The sequence below is a fragment of the Mobula hypostoma genome, chromosome 26 (assembly GCF_963921235.1).
Source record: "Mobula hypostoma chromosome 26, sMobHyp1.1, whole genome shotgun sequence".
NCBI classification, from domain to species: Eukaryota; Metazoa; Chordata; class Chondrichthyes; order Myliobatiformes; family Myliobatidae; genus Mobula; species Mobula hypostoma.
The window spans coordinates 19,677,534-19,692,809 of record NC_086122.1 but is presented as its reverse complement, the minus strand read 5'-3'; the positions used below and the strand labels follow the sequence as shown (position 1 = coordinate 19,692,809).

At 41.7% G+C, this 15,276-nt stretch overlaps 1 protein-coding gene across 1 annotated transcript in view; it reads right to left on the bottom strand.

Moving 5' to 3' along the window:
• csmd2 (CUB and Sushi multiple domains 2) overlaps positions 1 to 15,276 on the bottom strand; it is a 2,031,293-nt gene that overhangs the window by 358,462 nt on the left and 1,657,555 nt on the right. The gene's annotated exons all lie outside the window — the stretch shown is intronic.

Here is a 15,276-nt window from a genome sequence, read left to right as displayed (position 1 = left end):
GTTCTATTATATTCACTCCCACTCTCACAGATTCTATCACTTAAATGCATATAGAGAGCAGTTTATAATAACAAATTAGTTCACCGATCTGGAATGTGGAATTTGGAGGATGGGAGGAAACTGAAGGAGCCAGAGGAAACACACATAGTCAAAGAGAGAAGGTGGGAACTGAGCAGGCATCAGTCGAGATCAGGCACTGGAACTGCAAGGCAGCATCTCCACTGGCTGTGCCATTGAGCAGCCCTTGTGAACACTTCACTTCGGTAGACAACTACGGTAGTGACAACTAGAACTTGATGTGACATGTCTGTTTTGCAAAAGATTAGTGCAGCTTCATTGGAAATGCATGGGCGGAGAGGAGTTGGATCTAGTAGGATCACATCTAGCTTTACTTGCAAACTACCTCTCTGAGGACCATCTTGCAAATGTATTAACCACATCTTTAACCACATTTCTAAGATGAACCCAGAAAAGGTAGTGGTTTCCTGACAAGTTCTGCTCCCACCTGGGAATAGTATTAAACACAATCAAGTGGCAAGCTACTTAAAAGTCAGCACCTGTGTCTGGAATATTATTTTTAACAAGCTCCTTGCTCACATCTGAAAGATTTTTTTTTGCCAAACTTGTATGTTGCTAATATCAGTTTTAAGAAACATTCTTTTCCTCAAGCTGATTTTTTTAAAAAGGAAAATACTTCCTCTGATACCTCTACACCATCCGCCACAAGTGGAACTTCCTGGGGGCCAGACATTTTAATTTTGATTCCCATTCCCATTTTGATGTGTCAGTCCATGATCTCTGCTTGTGCCAAGATGAAGCCACCCTCAGAGTGGAGGAGCAACACCTTATATTCCATCTGGGTAGCCTCCAACCTGATGGTATGAATATCGATTTCGCCAACCAGTGAACAAATTTTCCTCCCCACTTTATTTTCCGCCCTGACCTTTCACCTCTTCTCATTTACTATTACTTCCCCCTGGGTCCCCTCCTCTTTCCTTTTCTCCCATGGTCCACTCTCCTTTCCTATCAGATTCCTTCTTCTCCAACCCCTGACCTCTCCCACCCACCTGGCTTCACCTATCACCTGCAAGCAAGCTTCCTTCCCCTCCACCCAGCTTTTTAATTCTGGTATCTTCCCCCTTCCATCTTGGTCCTGAAAAAGGCCTCGGCCCGAAATGTCAACTATCTATTTATTTCCATAGATGCTGAGCTCCTCCAGCATTTTGTGCATGTTATGTCCTCTGATTATCACCTCATTTAGACCATAAGGTGCACGGCCAAGTGGTTAAGGCATTCGTCTAGTGATCTGAAGGTCGCTAGGTGAATCAGCATGAGCATATTAAAAAGGCAGGGCAGGGGCCGGCTGATGGCGCAAGGACATCGGCGCCAGACATGGGAGAGGAGGTTCCCGGGTTCGAGACTAGTCAGGTCCGTGCTGGATTGAGCTTTCCATCCGTGCTGGGTTGAGTGTCAAGATCGCAACTCAACCTCGTAAAATAAAAAGGAAAATACTGCGAAAATGTCTGCGTGAGGAGTGGTGCGCCACACAGTCTCTCTCTCGCTCCATGCCTTGTAAAAGCCATGAAAAAGACATCATCACGGATGGACCCATGGACACGCAGACACACAGACACGCACGCACTCACACGCAGACTCGCACGCACACAGGCACACGCCAAAAAAAAGGCAGGGCAGAATTGAGGGGATGAGAGGCCTATTCTTGGTCCTATTTTCCTATGTAGCTGTGGAGCATTAAAGCACTGCATGTCACCACATGTGACGTGGGTTTGCATTCTGTTATGATTAGAATAGATTAGATCAACATTATTTGTCACATGTACTGTGCCTTTAAAAAGTATTCACCCTCCCCACCCCCCAGAAGTTTTCACGTTTTATTGTTTTACAACATTGAATCTCAGTGGATTTAATGTGGCTTTTTTGACCCTCATCAACAAAAAAAAGACTCTTTTGTGTCCGAGTGAAAATCTATAAAGTGATCAAAATTAATTACAAATATAAAACACAAAATAATTAATTGCACAAGTATTCACCCTTTAATATGACACACCAAATCATCACTGGTGCAGCCAATTGATTTTAGAAGTCACATAATTAGTTAAATGGAGATCACCTGTGTGCAGTCAAGGTGTGTCAATTGATTGTAGAAAAAATACACTTGGAGCTGGAATGACCGACTGCTGGTGAGTCAGTACCCTGGCAAAAACGAACCATGAAGCCAGAAGAAAATCAACAAGCAACTAACTATGCAAAAAGGCTATTGAAAATCACAAGTCAGGAGATGGATTCAAGAAAATTTCCAAGGCACTTTATATCCCTTGGAGTACAGTTAAGTCAATCATCAAAAAATGGAAAGAATATGGCACAGCTATAAATCTGCCTAGAGCAGCCCATCCTCAAAAACTGAGTGAGCACGCAAGGGGATGAGGGAGGGAGGCCACTAAGAGACCTATGACAAGTCTGGAGGAGTTACAAGCTTCAGTGGCTGAGATGGGAGAGATTGTGCATACAACAAAGGTTGGCCGGGTGCTTCACCAGTCACAGCTTTATGGGAAAGTGGCAAAGAGAACTCACTAACCCTAACCATCCATCCTTGGAATGTGGGAGGAAACCAGAGCACCCAGAGGAAACCCACATAGCCACAAGCTGAATGTACTAACTCCTTACATATAACGACTGGAATCGAACCCCAATCTCACAGCTGGCACTATAAAGTGATGTGCTAATCGCTACCCTACCTTGCTGTATTGTGTCTGTCATGAAATGGGGTCACCGTACTCTCCATTCGTCAGTTTTCTCCCTACGTGCAAACTCCCATGTCTGTCAGTCAAACTGTCTGAAGTGTTAAGAAAGTTCAATACATCTTTATAATTCTAAATCCATTTCATATTTTGCATCATTCCTCTGATGCTCTCAAGCATATTCAAAGCAGAAATCATCTGTGAGGATTAATTCACTAATCCTTCAATTTGAGTCTGGTTTATTTTTGATCTCCCTGTGCTCTATAGCACCTCACAGCACAAAGTGTGCAGGAATGTTGTCAATTTTTTCCCAAGCAGCCAATATAGGGCAAAAGGGAGGTGTGGGTTGGGTGCATAAAGTTTGCCAGTTTAGCACTTTTTTTATATACACTACTCCATCTCTGCCTTAATGCACCTAACCATGAAGTATGCAGTATGGTGAACCAAGCATATTAGCTATGCTCACTGAGGAAAAAGTGCTTGTTATGCACTTCCGAACCTCTGCACCTATAAATTCGTTGCACTGTAAACAAATGCAGGAAACTTTGGAAATATTCAGCAAGGCAGCATTTGTAGGAAGAGAAACGGAATTAAAACTTCAGGTCAAAAAACATTCATCAGATTGACTTGAAATGTGAACTCTGTTTCTGTGAGGAACTCTGCTTTTAAATTAATTCTTCCTATCTGCTTTTACCATGGAGAAGAACCTGAAATGAGCTCAGGGGCGGAAACAATGATACCCTGCAGGATATTAGCATTACCAAGGAGGAGGTGCAGGAGGCACAATAATGCACTAATGGTTGATAAATCCTTGGGGCCTGATCAGCTGTTTCCTAGGATGTTAAGGGAGGCAAGCAATGAGATTGCTGGAGTACTGACAGTGATTTTTCCAACTTCATTATCCACAGTTGACACACCAGAAGACTCAAGGATAACTAATGCATTTTAGTTTAAAGCGTGTATCCGCAAATAGGTAATAACAGGCAAGTTAGCATTATATCAGTGGTGGCAAAATGATTGGAAGGGATCCCGAGAGACAGAATTTGTGCATTTGTAAGGAGAAGGGCTATTTAGGGATAGTCAGTGTTGTCTACATGGATGTTAGAAAAAAATTGACAAGTCAATTGGTAGGCTTCTCTGAAAGGTAAAGCATAGAATTCAAGGTGAGTCAACCAAATGGGTGCAAAATGGGCCTTCTAGTAGGAGAGAAAAGGTTGTGATGGGTTTTTTTGGGATTGGTGCTCTGTTGTTTTATACAGTAATAATTTGGATAAAAATGTAGGTAGCATACATCTAAGTTGGTGGGTTTAGTGCACAGCGAAGAGGATTAACTATGGCCACACTCTGGAGTCATGACTCTGCCGCCTCCACTCTGTCAAGCTTTGCCTCGGTTCTGCAGCATCGAATCACATCCATGTCCGCTCCAGCAATGGCCAGCATCGGCTCATTCCCTGCTCTCAGACCCAGGCCCCGATGCATCGATTTGGCCCGTACGTGCCATGACACAACTGTCTCGCACCTTCGAGATTTTAGTCCACACCGCAAAAATGTCAGGTTGTACAACGTAGTTCCAAAGCTTGACTCCAAAACGGGAATTTACAGGGTATTGACTGCGGTGACCGTATCCAAGAAGAAGTGGGATTAATGGAGTAATTTGTAATGTCGTTTGTTTTGTTTGCCACCAGCAAATCATTGCTGTGCTTCACCAGTGCTATCTTAAACTGGACGTTTTACACAGTAAGAGTAGGATTAGACCATTTGACCTCTTGAGTTTGTTCTACTATTGATCAAACTCACTGATGATATACTGTACTGCAGTGCTATTTTGGTCTACCATGTCCATATCTCTGACTATGATATTATCCACTAATGATCAGTTCATATTTTAAAGGAACTCAATATTAATATGCATCCAAGTACAGAAATACAAAAATACACCACCCTCTCCCTAAATTTCAGTCCTCAGTGATCTATCCTTTCCTGAGACTGTGATTCTTGCTGCTGAAGTTTTGCGCCAGATAAATATCCTGCCAACCCTCTATGTTTCAGTGAAACGTACACCCTTTCTTTGAAACTCCAGAGAATACAGACTGAGTTAACTCAATCTCAACTCATAAAGCTGCTGAATTGTTGCTGTGCTCCCTTTATGGCAGCTGGATGCCTCTTTTTAGGTTAGGAAAGCGAAATTATGCACTATGCTTAAAGTCAGAAAGATCCCTGCAGAATTTCAGTAAGTCATCTTTCATTTCATGCATATATTCTCTTGTAATACAAGTTGGTGTACAATTTGCTGTGAGCCATTTGCTGCAAGCCATTTGCTGCATCTACATGTTGGTTTTCATTAACTTGTGATTATTCCTAAATTCTTAATCTTTTATCGAACGGAAACAGTTCCCTCTATCTGTTCAGCCTGTACTCTTCATGATCTTAAACATCTCTGTCAGCTCTGGTTATAACCTCTTTTGTTCAAAGTTGAATAAGCCCAACTTCTTTCTGTTCATGTAACTGAAATACCTCGCCCTTAGAAATTGTTTCTCCAAAGTCTTTCTATCTTTCCTAGAGAGTGGTACCTGAATGGACACTATAGTCCAGCTGCAGAAGTTTGATAAAAGTTCATTGTGCCTTCTTTGTTCTTGTACTCTGTGTCTCTGTTTATAAAACCCAGCATCTGATATATGCTTTAACCCATTTACAAGTTCAGCCCTGCCACTTTCAAGGATGGCGCATATATTCCATTCACCATCAGCCTCCCCTGCTAAATCTCTCTACCTTTGAATCACTTATAAAATTTTGCCCATTAGTTTATATTGCCTCTTTTCTTACTTCGTTCAAAAATTAGTACTAATTTCATCTCTCACTCATAGGCCTTCTTCACCATTCTGTTACGCACCCTTGAAGTCTCTTTTTACCTTGTCCACTGTTGACTCTGCCTCCAAGCTTTGCATCATCTGCAAATATCAAAATTGTGCCTTTGTCTAAATCATTATTATATATTAAAAAAGGCCTTGACCCTAATTTTAGTCCCTGAAGAAATCCATTCCATAATGTCCTCCAGTCCAAAGAAACAGTATTCTCTTTATGCAACATACATCAAAGTTGCTGGTGAACGCAGCAGGCCAAGCAGCATCTATAGGAAGAGGTACAGTCGACGTTTCAGGCCGAGACCCTTCGTCAGGACTAACTGAAGGAAGAGTGAGTAAGGGATTTGAAAGCTGGAGGGGGAGGGCGAGATGCAAAATGATAGGAGAAGACAGGAGGGGGAGGGATAGAGCCGAGAGCTGGACAGGTGATAGGCAAAAGGGGATACGAGAGGATCATGGGACAGGAGGTCCGGGAAGAAAGACAAGGGGGGGGGGGTGACCCAGAGGATGGGCAAGAGGTATATTCAGAGGGACAGAGGGAGAAAAAGGAGAGTGAGAGAAAGAATGTGTGCATAAAAATGAGTAACAGCTGGGGTACGAGGGGGAGGTGGGGCCTTAGCGGAAGTTAGAGAAGTCGATGTTCATGCCATCAGATTGGAGGCTACCCAGACGGAATATAAGGTGTTGTTCCTCCAACCTGAGTGTGGCTTCATCTTTACAGTAGAGGAGGCCGTGGATAGACATGTCAGAATGGAAATGGGATGTGGAATTAAAATGTGTGGCCACTGGGAGATCCTGCTTTCTCTGGCGGACAGAGCGTAGATGTTCAGCAAAGTGGTCTCCCAGTCTGCGACGGGTCTCACCAATATATAAAAGGCCACATCGGGAGCACCGGACGCAGTATATCACCCCAGTCGACTCACAGGTGAAGTGATGCCTCACCTGGAAGGACTGTTTGGGGCCCTGAATGGTGGTAAGGGAGGAAGTGTAAGGGCATGTGTAGCACTTGTTCCGCTTACACGGATAAGTGCCAGGAGGGAGATCAGTGGGGAGGGATGGGGGGGACGAATGGACAAGGGAGTTGTGTAGGGAGCGATCCCTGCGGAATGCAGAGAGAGGGGGGGAGGGAAAGATGTGCTTAGTGGTGGGATAGTGGTGAGTATTCTCTTTATGTCCTGTTATTTAGCCAATTTTGTATTCAATGTATCTGCAGCCTCTTTTAATTCAAAACTTCCATCCAGAATGATTAGCTTATAATGTGGTAATTTATCATTATTTTTTATTGTAAGGATAACAAAGGCCAGAGATAAAGGTTGGCAAATGGATTTGAGGGACTGACTGGTTGAAGCCTGTTTCAGCGTGTGCAGAAACCAGTCAATGGAAATTAGTTGGTGGCCTCAAAGTTTTTTCAGCACCATGCTCAAAGGAATATTCTTTACTCTCTGAGCTGGAACATGGAGCCTGTTTTCTTGGGCTGATTGACGTAAAAGAGGAAAATAGAAATTATTTAAACTCTGGGAAAAATCATATTTGTATACGAGCAGCCTGACTAATGGTCCCACTCCCATTTGTATCTTGGAGACATTCTGCTATCATTATTTTTAAATAAATCTACATCTCAGCTTTGTAAAAAACCGCACTTGCCGAAAAGAGTTTAAACGTGTCTGCATCAGGATTTGCAAACTGCTTCTAAGCATGACTGTAGAGTCAGTTGTATGTTTCTCATTAATTTTTTAATGAATTTTCACTGCACTAAGCCCACAAAGACTTTCAATGCACATGTGCGAAGAGAAAATTGCTTTAATTAATCCCTTTCAGAGGACCAATCTCAGACTTATCCTCCACAGGATTATTTATCCGCACATCACGTTTTTCCAGTGATTTGCAATAGCCATGAACAACCTTCCTGGTGTACATCACAGAATATTAACAGACAATAAAATGAATCATTTCATCCATTCTTTGTGTGAAGAGATTATTCTTTGAAAAGGAATCTCAAAATCTCAATTGGTCTTGCATGGCTATTCACAATAACTTTTCTATAACTGTTGATCTATTCAACAGTATCCTAAATGTCATTTTGACTATGTTGACTCCCATTGAAACCATCACATTCTCCCTTCCTCCCACAGACTCTTAAACAGTATCATTTTTGATGGAACTGTAGCACAAAATAAAACAATTCATGGCTTAATCTCACTTGCCAACTCTCCACGATTCTGATGCCTTCTAGAGTGCATTACCAATCCCAAATTATTTTTGCTACTCCAAACATTCTTCCTTCTTCCTTCCTTCCTCAACTCCAACAGCTATAGCAAGGAACTCACCAACACCTATGTTACTTTGAAAGAAACTGCAACTGTCAAAATTTCTCATATCATCTAGTCAATCCTCCCATTGTTTTCCAAGAGCAACCCCATTTTCTGCTTGATCCTATATGCTCCAATGTTTCTTCCTAGCTCCCCTATTATCTACTGAAAGCCTACAACCCTTTTCCCTTAAAAAGCTGATCACTTCTGTTCTTAGCTCCCATATTGGGCGACATTATAAACAGTTCTCTCTCCTCAGGTACTGCACTTTTCTTCATCAAAGCTGTTGTTATCTGTTCCTCCTTAGAAAATAAACTGATAGAACATGTAACACTGCAGCACAGTACATACTATCTGGCCCATGATGTTGTGCTGAACTTTTAAACTATTCTAATTTCAATCTAACCCTTCCCTCCTACATAACCCCCATTTTTCTATCCATATACATATCTAAGATTTTCTTAAATGCCCCTAATATATCTGCCTGTACCAACATACCTGGCAGGGCGTTCCACGACCCGGTGACCTCCTTATTAATAATTGCCCCATGTTTGATTCTCTCTTCTCTCCAGAGGCCTTGAATGTTTTGCCGCTGCCCAACCCAGTGCCCATCTTTCCTGGAATTCCATGTCTAATCAGGTTTTTGTCTCTACACATCTGTTCATCAACTGTTCTTATTAAAATCACAAATACATCCTGATTAATTATGGTTAACGAATAGCAATGTGTTATTTCTTCTTTATTTCAGGTGTCAGAATCAGATTTATTTATCACATGTACAGTACAATGAAATGCACCATTTGCATTAACAACCAGTACACCCAAGGATGTGCTGGGGGCAGCCCACAAGTTGCGCCACACGCATTCCAGCGCTAACATAATATGCCCCCCATGCTTGGCAGATCAACGCAGAACAAGGGACAAAACAACAACAGCAAAACAAGCCCAGTTCCTCAATCCCAGACTCCAGACCTTTCAGACACTGGGCCTTCGATTTCCCCAGCGGACTCACAAACTCAGGGCTCCAGTCATCGATATGGTTGACTATGCCACACTCCTGGCACTCCACTGGTTTACCCACAGAATCATACACCCTGGTTACGCCTGGTCTCATGTCACCACATCTGGTACCTCAATAAGCTATCCCAGCCCTTTCATTTTCGTGAAATGTTGCTCCTCAGTAGCATCTTCTAAAAACAAAGGGTTTCTTTCCAGCATTACAAAGACAGCAACAACATTCAGTATCACTTCTGCCATCATTCCACCATCTCCAAACTGCCAGGATACTTGTCTGATGCCCTGTACTAAATGTACAGAAGTTTTCTACTATTAAGTACTGAGAAACAGAAAACAGATCTTCAGTCCTCATGGGAACTCTGTTCCCTAGCAACTAACCATCCTTTTTCCAGGCAATGTGTGGGGCTGAACCAGATTACTTGGAGCCTTAGTGTTACTTTGTTGCAAAGATTAACTTTGGAGCAATTAACTTAAACAATTAAGACCACTATTTTCACATCAGCCTAGCTCTGCTCCTGCCTCTGCTCTTCCTGTGCAGAACTCCCCATCCAAATCTTTGTTATTTCTGGAACATAGAGAAACATATACAAAGCCAGAAAAAAAATAGGCAATATTTTACCAGGAACCTACATATCCATTTGACAATGTGACAGCTCCTGGCTAATACTTTAATTCTATCCTTTGTAAAATTTAGGATAACCCAAAACGCTATTGCCTATAATCTGAGTCAAGTCCTGCTATTAGGGCGTATTCTGGCATTAGGCAACATAGCAAATGTTAATTTCAACATCAACCAGTCTTCAGATCTGAATATGAATTGTAGGTTGAATTTAAAATGCAGTTCAGAATAATGGTCTTCCTGGAGCTGCATTTTAAGAGTAAAATGACTGAGATGTCTGTATTTGCATGAATGCAATCAACACCCCATTAACCCAATATTCTGCGTAGACATGAATATGCCTTGAAGGTAATGATAATTAACACTCATTTCGGTTGTGTTGGTGGGAAGAATCAGGTATTTCAATACTTACATGTGACTCTCAAAAGAAGCATTATAGAGGCATTGTATCTATAGAAATTGTTCTCTTCTTTAACATATAAACATGTTTTCTCTCTCTCTCTCTCTCCTTCCCACTCCCTCTCTCTCTCTCTCTCTCTCTCAGCTTTGCTCATAGTCACAGTACTGTCATCCATCGATTTCAGCCATGGTGTCTGCTTCTGCCTCTCAAACCCTCTTTCTCCCGTGACCCCCCCCCAAAAATAACTTCTATGGAATTGCCTTTCCAATCAATTAAACTTTTTACTTTTTCCCCTCATTAAAATCTATTTTAGATCAGTTGTACATTGTTATGCTCCATACATGGTCTTATGTGGTGGAACCTAAACGCTCCCTGCACAAGGTAAGAATTCATAGTACTAGGTATACTGTTGGTTCCTTAAGTTTGTTATAGCCAGGAGTGGTAGCGGGGATAACTACCCACTACCCATTAAAAGCTCCCAATGGCATGCATCTCAAATAGCTTCTGACAACTAAACCCAGCTCCTGGCCTTCATGTGTGGTTTAGCTACTAAGTCTGGTGAAACCATTCCTACGGACAGGAGAAGGAGCAAAGATGCCTTAAAACCAGTTGCATTGGGTAGATGGAGCTCATCAACCCTGGGTGGCTCCTATCTAGGAGAAGGAAAACTCTGGACTCGAACCTCTGCTGCCTTGCGGCTATACCCCGTTATGGCGAAGGTTTCAGGAGTAAACCCGAGTAAATTCCAGAGACGGAGTCTCTAAGACAGCCCCACCTTGAGTTCAACACTGACTGGCAACTTGTGCGACACCGCTGGTGCCAAACTGTATCGGTCTCTGCCGTTCCTTTGGGTTCATCAGCTATGTGGGGGCGGGGTGGGGGTGTAGCCTGCTATATGGACAACAGCTTGCTCTCCATATTATACAGCCTTGGCTTGTGCATCATGTGGACAGCTGGAATTCAACATCCATGGTCAACCCTGTCCAACAGAGGGCCTCAAGATATACGATTATGTAGTCTTTCTGATAACTCAAAGCTATGTGGGAAAGCTGTGTTAAGACGGATGCAATGAGTCTACAGATGGATACAACCTATATGTATCTGGAATGGGATATACGTAGTTAAGAGTGTGATCATATATTTGTTAGATAGTGTAAAACATCGAAAAATGTGAGGTTACCTACTTTCAGAGGAAGATTAGAAAATAATTTTGATTAGGAGAGAACAGAGCACTATTATACAGATACTTGATGTTCTAGCGTAAGTAACAGACAAGAACTCAAAACATGTAAGTAGAAAACTATAACTGTCACTCCAATATGAAATCAGCTGCAAAACAATTTGGCTTTTAAACTTCTAAGTATGAAACTTTTAAGTCATTTGGCTCAAATGTATGTTTATATGAGCTGGTTTTTCACAAAAGGCCATTTTCCTATAAAGCTGTTTTGAGCAAAATGAATTTTACACTAACGTGTTCCTGAAGGCAATTACCGTTTTTCTGATTTTGCTTTTCTCCTACAGCCAAGGGAGGAGACTCAGTTGGCCAATCTTCGAAGATTCTTGCATGGAACAAGCAAAGAACAGAACAACTTTGCACAGCTTTAAGACTGCACAAAGACACAGACCTTGATATCTGTTCTGTAAGGGAGTCAAGATGATGGAAATCTATGATCAGATAAGTTATTTCCTTACTTAATGTCGTGGCAGGCTCAGGGGGCCACATGGCATACTAGTTCCCATTTATTAAATTCCTATGCTGTTATGTTAATACATTTTGACCTGCCACACTCTAGTGTGGTGCCTTGGGACATTTACTATGTTAGAGGACAACATTATACGAATTATATTCATTCACATTCAGAAAAACAGATTGATCAATCGTGATATCAGGTGGCTAATATAACCAGATTATTCATTACCCATATCATGTATGCTGAAAAGTAACATTTGAGACTCTCAGTCTAAAATTCAATTTATATTTAATGGAAAGGCTGTACACATTCTTGATTTTAATTTATTTCAGAATTCTCTCTTGCCTTCTTGATAGTTTTTTTTTCCATTTATAAGTTATTTTCCCTTAAATAAATCCTTCCCTCTATCAGTAGAATTTCACAGTGTGCTCACCAAAAGATGGTGAAGCATCTGAAGCTTTCAAAATGGAAAGTACATCAAGATATTGTTCTTTCACTATGTGTTGTGTTGTATGATGTTGGTGATCATGGTCTTTCCATGAACATGACTGTTCTTGACAATTTTTTCGATAGAAGTGGTTTGCTGTTGCCTTCTTCAGGGCAGTGTCTTTACAATGACACCAGCCATTATCAATACTCATCAGAGACTGTCTGCCTGGCATTAGTTATTGCATAACTGGGATGTGATATGCACCAGCAGCTCAAATGTCCATCCACCACTTGGTCCCATGGCTTCTCATGACAATGAATGGGGGGCTAAGCAGGTGCTACCTTTTGCCCAAGGGTGACCTGCTGGCAAGAGGAGGGAACGAGCGTCTTATACCACCTTAGGTGGAGATGTATCTCCAATCTACCACCCATCAAGTGATAAGCACAAGAGATTCTGCAAATGCTGCAAATCCAGAGTTACGTCCACTAAAGGCTGGAGCAACTCAGGCAGCATCTCTAGAGAGGAATAAAGAGTCACGTGACTGTGCATCAAGAGATATTTAGACAAAAGGGAGGAAAGGAGTTGAAGTGTAGATCAGTTCCTCTAGTAGATTGTTCATTGCTATTTGATCTCTTGAGTCAGTTGGCTTCTCCTGCTCCCAATTTTCCTCACAATAATTAATTGCTATCGAATAACAATTCCTGCCTTATGCCAGTATACTTGTTCCACATATTTTTAAAAATATTTTTTCACACAAAAGTTCATTTTTCAGCCTTCTTTAGCAATGATGTTATCACACACCTCTGCAACACATACTAAGTAGCTTCACCCTATCACAAGGACCAAAGTGCTTTACAACCACTCTGCACAATGGTGCCATTTCGGATTTATGCAAGACTGCCAAACTAGCAATGAATGTGAGTAGCGGACAGAGTTCAACACATTGCAAGTCACTACATAGGCCTCATAAAGGTCTCTACCATTATGGAACAAACATTGGAAGTTGAGCAAATTGCCAACAGCAGTGGGGAGGGGAAGAATGGATCTTTGTTTGTAGGAGTGTTAGTAGTGTTGCAAGTAGGAGAGATTGTCAACCTGTTGAGTCAGTCAGATCAGGAATAAATAAGCTGAGTCACTAAGGCAAAGGTGTAATTTGGCTGGGCCCAAGAGAGGGAGGGTTGACTTCAGCCAGACATAAGATGGGAGCAAGATGGACTATGCAGAGGGCTTCCAAGCAAGATGCTTTGAAGTCTTTATACTCTAGAAGTAAGGAAGGAAAGGTAGAGTCATCTTGGATTAATGAACAAGCAGCTCTCAACTCCTCTCATAACCTGCCCAAGATTCAGCCAGGTAGATGATCATGGTGGATAGGATGGGAGTTAGATGAATTATGCAAAGGACTTCCCTACAAGTGAGACAAGAACTTTGCACACAGTAGAATCCCACATTACATGACATTATTGCTCATACCCCCACTGATGCCATGTGCCTACATTGCATAGGGCATAAAAGAACCAGACCGAATTTGCAGTGTGAATGCACAAATATTAAATATGGATTTAATATAAAACTCACTCACATAAAAATGTTGCAACATGCCGAAGAATTCCAGTCAGTGTTACAAAAATAACCCGAAGTTTTGTCCTTGTTCAGTTCAAAGAACATTAATTCCTGTGACAGTAAAAGCTAGCCAGCTCTGCAAACCAATATGAGCAAACAAAGATTCAGAAGTTACTTTATTGGCTCTCTGCTATTAGGATTATCTGCGTCATTCTGCCCTTTGAAATGGAGGCGACCTTCTCCAAAAGTTTTCCACAGAATTGACAGAGATTGCTTTCTTAATTTGTGATCACCCCTTCTCTGCCTTTTCCCTGTCCTTCACCCCTGTACTGCACTCCACTAAAACAAGGTGACATTGCTCAGCCTATTAAAGTACAGAAAAACATATGGACTGAGAAATTAAAGTGTGAAGCATTGTTCTTCTTAGGGTTACATGCCTAAAAATAACTTTTGCATGGACTGAACCGCAGATATCCAGCCAGGAGCTTCCTGTTGAGATTGACCTGCATGTGCCTGCCAGGTTTCTACATCAGCTGCATTCTGTGTAAGTCTTCTTGGTCAATGACCTGTTTCAAACACTTGAGATGAAATTAGACCATTGTCAAGGGAGTGGATATGCTCTGTGTTCTGTATTCCTGGGACAATGAGGTTTTCACTGGATTGAGAGCATGTAAGCTATGTCTTGTCCTTTTGTCTGACTCCTCAGACTCTGAAGGCTCTTCAGGCAAGGTAGCCATTCCTTCCCAAATAGCCCTTCATTTCTCTTTCATCCATGTTCCTACCCAAGAGTTTCTTAAATATCCTAATGTATATGCCTCTAGAGTGGCAGTAGAGGCATATACTTTGTGTAAACAACTTACCTCTAACATCCTCCAATACTTTCATCTAATCACCTTAAAAGATCAATGTAAACTTATTGTTAAGGTATGTATATGTCACCAAATACTAACCTGAGATTCATTTTCTTGCAGGCATTCACAGTGGAACAAGGAAATACAATAGACTCAATGAGAAACTACACACATTCAAAGACTGACAAATGACCAATGTGCAACAGAAGACAATCTGTGAAAATGCACAGAAAATAATGGTAATAAATAAATAAGAAAATTAATAATAGTGGAATTCTAAAAAGTGAGTCCATAGGTTGTGGAATCAGTTCAGAACGGAGGCGAGTAAAATTGAGTAAAATTGTCCACGATGGCTCAGAGGCCTGATGCTTAAAGGGTAGCGACCCTTGAATCCCACCATTGAGCATACAGAGCGCTATCGCAGGAAAGCAGCATCCGTTATCAAGGACCGCCACCACCCAGGCCATGCTCACTTCCCTCTGCTGCCATTAGGAAGAAGGTATAGGAGCCCCAGGATCCACACTACCAGGTTCAGGAATAGTTATGATCTCCTCTTGAACCAGTGGGGATAACGTCGCTTGCCCCAACACTGAACTATGGACAACCTATGGACTCGCTTTCAATAACTCTTCATATCACATTCTTGGTATTTATTGCTTATTTATGTACTTATAATTAACTGATTATTATTAGTTCTTTTTTTTCTTTTTCTATTTGCACAGTTGTCATCTTTTTGTACATTGGTTATTTTCCACCTTGTTGGGCACGGTCTTTCACTG